Consider the following 7,993-nt stretch of genomic DNA (forward strand, 5'->3'; position numbering starts at 1 on the left):
ATGGGATGCTCTGGAACAGCCACACGTAAGTTTATGGTCATTATGCCCAATGCCGTTCATTGACTAGAAGAGTTTAAGGTGGAACTCCCTTGTGATGGAGCACCACTGAATACCTTTGGGATGTGTTGAAGTGGTGTTTGTTATCCAGAACTATGCCTCAAATATCACTTCACCACTGCTTTTGTGACTGAGTGCAATCAAATCCTTATAACAATTTTCCAACATCCAGTGTACAGCCTTCCAAGTATAAAAAAGTCCAATACCCTTGATTTTAAAAACGTGTTTGATGAGCAGGTGTGTACAAATGTTTGGAGAGTTGTATATTTTGACTGAAACTTGATACAGTGTATCATTAGGGTGAATGGGATTTTTGCCAATGTTCTGCAAAACATATTAAACCTGGCAACAGTTGCTATGAAAGAACAAATTTGTGGGCAGAACGTAGAAAGGTAGGTAAAATAGATAAGCTGAATTTGGTGTTTTAGAGGAATAGGCCGGTTTGAGGAAGTGGCCTACATAAAATAGGCCTAATTGAGATAAATACGCACCCCACCTCCATTAACCAGTCAAACATTCTCTTGAGCAAAGAGGTGAGCGTGATTTAACCTCTGACATTACAAACTCTAAGGATTGACATCAAGTGAAGACTGAGACCAATGCCATTACTGTGTGCGTATGTGAGTGCTATAGTTACACCAGTGGGGATCCCTCAGGTCCTTTAGAGAAGGTCTAAAAAAGAACACATTTTGGTAATTTTTATTTAATACAATAATTATGCCTATTTAAAGTCTGCAAGTGTTGTAGTAATATTTTTATTTCACTGATAAAGCTACACTGTGTAAGTTTAGGGTATTTGAAGACCTCTCTGTTGGGAATGTGTAATTGCATGCAGCATGCAGAAAAATATTTTGTAAAGTTGGTTGGTAAGACCCATTTGAAAAGTGGATAAATCTGATAATTGTGAGCATGTTGAAAGAGTGTTCAAAGAGAGCTCAGTCAAAACTTGTGAAGGAAGTGACTTCTGAGGATGTAAATATATTTTCTACTATTGTCATTATATCTTCATAAGCATAATGTTGATCTGGCATTTGAGACCTAACCATGGAGTCTGTGCCTATGACGTTAATACAAAAAGATGTATAATGTGGTCAAAAAACTCCTGCCAAATCAGACCTCTGTAAGACAAAATGACACCTCTGACTTTTAAATTACTATTTCAAGTTTTACAGAGTGATTCACAAAGTGATTTTTTGTCAGTGAATATCTTTGTAGATACAACCAAGCAAGCTCTCACATTTTTTAGACCTACACGAATTGGAGGTCCTAACATGTCAGATTAACCACTAACATACTTAGACATGGACAGTGGAATCAACAAATCTTGTTTTGATTTTCAGCGGATGGGACCAGTATAGTTAGAATAAATGAGTTAATCCCTCTTGACCTTCTAGAAGTCCTAGATATGCAACTGACTATAGTAGCCTGACCAATGCATTTCAGTCATATATAGAAATGTAAATCAGCGGCAGCAGCGTAATACAATTACTTGCATTTGATCAAGAAAGGTCAAAAACTGTTCTTGCAAATTGTTGTTTGCTAATACACTACTAGAAACCCATAGATGTGCTAGTAGATATGGGCATATATAAGGGTATATATGTGGTTTCCTCAAGTTTTGACAACTGAAGGCCTAGCTCTAACTTACGGTTCTCCACTAGAAACAACATCACTGTAGGCCTTATTTAAAAGTCCAATATGTGTAACTTGGCGAGTAAAAGTGGTAATGTGACCCCTACGTTTCAGTCAGATGTTGTATACCATGCTCTTTACTGAAAGAGTCACTTTCAAAAACTGTTACACATATTATAAAATATATGCTCATATTCTGTTACAAGTCTTAAATATAACATGGAATGTCTTTTATAAGCTTCAAATATGCTCATGCGAATCACCATTAGCTCAGTGCTAACATACTACTAGAATCCCATAGGGGCTTGAGCATTTTTGTAGAGGAGCTTTTTTCCTCATTTTTGACCTTTATGGTTTAAGTTTTGACATTTATGGACCGAACCAAAGGCTTAATGTTAATAGTCAGTGTTCGCCGCTGAGTTCCACATACAAACTGCATGCAGTGCTGAGCTCTCAGCTCTCACCACAGCCACTTAAAGCACCTGGTAGCCGGCGGTCGTTATCTTTCATTTCCCTCCATGTGTGTGTCAGCGTGTGTGTGTGTCAGCTGACAAAACCCCTTGCTTTAAGAAAACACCTTGGGTGTTAGCGGTCTGAATGGCTCCTTTGTTTTTGCATTCCTGTGTTGTGTGTGAACACCTCTTCAGTTTCCAGGCCTCGTAATTGCTGAAGCAACTCTACTCTATGCTCTACTCTTTTTTTCTTTCTTTTTTTTCCATAACCTCCTGCTGGGCTACCCTCCTAGTCTCAGCTTAGCCTCAGATGCTAACTTCACCTGACACACACTTTGTACACACACACACAGAGCCATTTGCCAAAGTTTTACCCACTGAGAGCAAAGAAAACAAGCCAGGACAAATAAAGTTGAAGCACTGTTTGTGTTTTGGTTTCTGCACATTTGAAACAGGTTAAAAGAGCGTGAAGTGTTTCAGTATAATTGTCTGATGTCTGAAATTAAACCCTTGGGTGGGTGCAGTGTTACAGTGTTATTGTAGGCTATTCTCTGGTGTATATGTATGTGTGAATTGCCTGATGGGGTCTTGGATAGTGTTTATTGTGAAAACTCCAGGAGTATGTGATGTGAAATTAAGAGTCATTAGCAGGGTTATTGTGCTAGTTTAAACGGCCTCTGGTCAGCTGTGTTAACTGATATTTAAAGCATTGTGATGGGGGCCCTCATTTTTGAAGGTAAAATTCCCTTGAGCAGGTGAAAGGAGGTAATTAGGAGCTGTCTGCACTTACTACTTTTAGTAGTACTGGTGCAACTAACCTGACGTGCAGCAGTTCATTCTTTAATAAGTCCTTATTTAACACAGTTAGTTTAAAACTATCATTTTGATAAATTCAGTTTTACCCAATAACAACGATACAAAATAACAAACATAAATCACTTTAACATAAAGAAAAATTCAGAAGTAATAGAAGTAACTACTACTTACTCCTTATAAATAACTTGCATTTGAACCACTGTACAACTGGTCACCAGCCTTGTTTACCAAGTTGTCACTACAATAAATACTGAATTACCTGGAAACTACACTACTGTTCAAAAATTCAGAATCACTTTTCAAAAGGCCTAAAAACCAATTTAGTTGTGTATAAATGTATAAAATGATTCTAATATGCTAGTCCTGTGCAACTTTACATGACATAAATAATTAGTACACAGAAGAATACAAATTTTTGGTTTTATTCCAAAATGCTGTATGTACAATTGTAACAATTTTGGATATAACGAGGTTCAAAAAAAGACATTTAGCACACTTAGTCAGAAACATTGATTTCTTTAATAAAGGTGATATTAATAATATTATAGGACTAAAATGTCTTGTAAATGGCAAAACCCACTCCCAAGAACATATATAATTTGAAGAAACAAATAAATAAAAATCATGAAAGTGGCATTTAACATGATTTGACACAAAACAATCTAAATTGTAATTTCGTCCAGAATGATGAAAAGTTTATAATAACAGAAAAAGTTGTCTTACATCAATAGTAGAGAAATTCTAATCAAATTCTGTAAAGCAAACCATTTATATATATATATATATATATATATATATATATATATATATATATATATATATATATATATATATATATATATATTGCTGTTGTTGGAAGAAAACTTTGTATCTCCAAAATGAGAACTTTATAGAAGAAGGAAAACCCCTACTTTACTTTTCATGTAAGTCAATGGAAACAGACTTTTTTCCAAGTAGTTTTGGGCTGTTTCTTTAGGTCCATTCATCATGAAATTTACACGCAATGTAAAGGGCAACAGGCATATATATACATAGTGAATGGATTATTTTTTATTTAAATTTTGAATTTGAAGTATTTTTTTCATGTTGTCCTACAGATGCTTATTATTATTATTAAAAAATCTTTAAATCTACTTTATATAAGTTGTTATTGTATATAATGTAAAATCTCTCTCTCTCTCTCTATTTCTCTCTCTGTCATGCACACAGACACACACATACAGAGCACACAATATCTAAGTGCCGGTGTAAATGAGCTGAACCTGTTGGGTGACTGAACTTATGCGGACACACATGCTCACACACACTTCCTTGTGTTGCTCTGACCTCTCCTCTGTGCTCCGTCTCTTTGTTGAGCATGTATTTGTTTGAGGGCAGGCTTAGGGACCCTCTCCCACTGTTTGCTTTGGCCTTTACGATAGCAGCCTTCTGCAGCCACACTCCTGCACACATTTACTTTAATTTGATCAGCAAGGCATTGCTTTCATCACTGTGGAGGTCTAATGCCCCTAACTGCCTCATCTTGACCCCATCCCCAACACACACACACACACACACAAAATTCCCTCATCCCATTCCTATTCCCATCTCAGCCTCTTACTCTAACAGCCTTTGGGAGCTGCTGTCACTGGGGTGTGACAATGACACAGGCTTCTGGGAAACAATTATTTCAGTCATTGAGTGATGCTTTGAATTTACTTTATTCAAATAGACATATGTTGACTGCATCAGTAAAACGCATTACATCAAGGCAATTTTTGCTCCTCAGTTTTCCTCTTTCGCCAGTAATTGTCTTAATGATGTTTTCTATTCATATGCAAACAGTATAGACATTTAAATTAAATAAATTCAGTGCATTTTTTTTTACCATCGAGCATACCTGAACTGAAACTGCTGTATTTATAGGTAACACTTCAACTGGATAATCCATCATATACCTTGGCATTATCTTACACTGTGTCCTAATAGTTAGCGAGTGTTGAAATGCAGTATTACATTGTGTCACAAAGTCTTCTGGAAATGTCAAGCGCGCACATCAAGTCAAAACTTAAACAAACCACGGACCTATCAGAAAATAGTTTAACACATAAAACTAAAGAGTAGCCTAGCTATGCTATTTATCGTCAGCCTATAAACTCTGTTTATTTGGATAATTAATACAATAATTAAAAGGCAATATCAGTAGCCTACAGCAGATAACGATGGTTATTGGGTTAACCAGTTTATGATATGGCTAAATTACAGCTTGAAATAAAACAATATTTTATATATTTTTTGTTTTATTCCAAGATGCACTTAAATCTTAAAGTCTATTTGGTTATAGAAATCCCTCCTTTTCTCCATTTTCTCCTCAGTTGCTCCTCAACTAAACCGCTTTCTTGTAGAACAAGATGTTACATTCAACTACATATCTACAGTTCTTGTATGAAAGTTTCCAATTCCATCAACAGCACCTGAAATAATTTAATGAAAGATTGATTAGCTGAAGCTGATTGGATAGCAACTGTAAATACTGGGCTTCCTCGAGAAAAAAAATTAAAATGAAGTTTTGATTTTTATTCATATCAAATGTTGGAAACAGACTTGTCTAATATTTAGTGTTACTGTAGTATATTGTTTCTATGGTTTTGCTGTTATATTCACTAAAATTAACTGTTCAGTAGCTACTTTGAGTCTAAAAAGTGGACAAAGGCAGTGAGTCTATGTGCTTGATGGAATGGAAAGGTTTCTGCAGTAAACACAGTCTGTTAAGGCTGGAGAGGTGATAAAAGTGTGTTATTTTAGCTTGGCTTTTACCACAGCTGTCAGACTCCTCTCCTCTTTGGGACAGGCGAGTTTAGAATCAGCCATCTGAACCTCTGCAGTGATGATGGGACATTTTTACAGACCCTACCATTTGACAGCCAAGTGCCCTGGGACAAAAAATTACAGCCATAGCCATTCTGAAACGCAGGGAGTGTATCAAAGAGCATGATAGATTAGTGCAGAAAACATGCTGCAGCTATCTTGCCAAGAACTTTCACAGATATTATATGTGTCTAAAATTGTAATTATTCAAACTGCAATGGCCTGTACATGGGTCCACATTTCAATTCCTGACTCTCATCAGTACATAACTTATTTAGTGTCAATGTAGCTGCTAGAGCTATCACTATCACAAAATCTACCAATTTTTTTATATTAATTGATAAATGAAAAACATAATAAATGAGTTTTAAAAAGTCAAGCCTTTCATGCAAATGTGTACATGAAAATAGATAAAAATGTATTAAAAATGCAGATGTATGTCTATTTTATGTCCTCTGTTTTTTTGCTGTTAGTGAACCCAACAGGAGAATTTAAACCCTTAAATTCCTAGGATCATTACCTCCTAAGCCTTAATTATACAGTAACTACATAGGAAACAGTTCAAATAGGCTGAGTTATTCCTAAATTATAGAAGTGAAGAACAGACATGTGGACCTGCCACCAGGTCTTGGCAAATGAAAGGATTAACATGTGCATTCTCTTCATGCAAACCGTCACACTATTCTCTGCCAGTTTATCAAGAATGTAATTTTTTGCTTATTGAGTAATTAAGTTTAATCAAGCAGTTGTGAATAGGCCTATAACAATCATCACATAATCATCTGATTGCAAAGTTCTGAGCTGACTACAATTATTTTCCACAGTTTTTAGCTTTCACAGTGATATGTTTACATGGTCTTTATTCATCAAATTAAGCCAAAAACATGTAAACAAAGAAAGCAGAAAATCCACTGAAATGTGTTATGGTTCTTAGGAAATTAAAATAAAAAATAATAAGTAAATAGGACTTCTGACTGGGGTTATATCACCTTGAAAGGGCAACACTTAGTAATGTTTATTTATTTGATGTTTGTTAATAGCACCTTTAGAGGTCAGCAGTGAGTAATATTTGTTTGAGCTGTGTCTGTTATTAGCTAGGGAGCAAGGCAGCTAATCAGCCAACCTGGCCACTTAAAGCTTGTTCTTTAATAACTGCATAAAATGAATAAAAAGACTAAATGTTAATGTTAGTTATTTAGATGGCAGTTAATCATCAGCTAAAATGTTATGATTATGACAGGCCTACTTGTGATAGGCCGAATAGTTACCTAATAAATTGTTGTAGAAAAAAGCCTTAAACTGAATACCTAAATAATAAGCCTGCAGTTTGAAGGCTCCATGGGCTGTAGATGATTTTACTCCTATATTCTATTTGTATATTTGAGACACTTTTGTTAAGCTCTGCATTAGTTCACTTTTCTACTTTTCCTGTTGTACCAAAACCTCTGCTTCTCTGGCGACATATTCAAGCCCCCAGATTTCTGTATTCATGAGGGTGAAATATTTTGAATTGCAAATTTGCCAAAATCGGTTGGAGGAGTCCTGGCCAGTGCAGCTTATCATGCGCACCACTAAGCCTTGCTATGCCACCAATACACACACACGCCCACACACACACACACACACACACATTTTCATGGCATAATTATGTAATGTGAATCTTACCGGCTTATTTAAATGAAGGCTGGAAGTGTCATCATCAATGTGCCATTGGCTAGGGAGGTGTGTCATTTTTAAGGGGTGTGTGTGTGTGTGTGTGTGTGTGTGTGTGTGGTGTGTTTGTGTGATCACAATTGGTCTCGTCTACCCCCAACGAAGGCCTAATCCAGACACTGACTCTGGGGTGTGTGCATGTTACCTTTGATGGGTGGGATTAAAGCAAAATCCTTTGGTGCATTTCAAACACAGCCGAACAATAATAGTAGTCACGGCCCAGCTAATGAGAGCAGAGCACACAGACCGAAAACATATTTTAAACATTCAACATTCTCTTTATTCACTCTTTTCTTTTCTTCATTACTTCACTTTTTCTTTTTTCCCTCCACCATCTATCCGTCTCCACATACACTCACAAAATGAAACTCTTCTGTTGTTGGTTGTAATATTACACTTTATTGACCCAACAATAGAAATGTGTCCTTTTTTCTGTCTATCTATGACCAGTTTGGGAACAGCACAGCAGCACCACT

The sequence above is a fragment of the Colossoma macropomum genome, unplaced genomic scaffold (assembly GCF_904425465.1).
Source record: "Colossoma macropomum unplaced genomic scaffold, Colossoma_macropomum, whole genome shotgun sequence".
NCBI classification, from domain to species: Eukaryota; Metazoa; Chordata; class Actinopteri; order Characiformes; family Serrasalmidae; genus Colossoma; species Colossoma macropomum.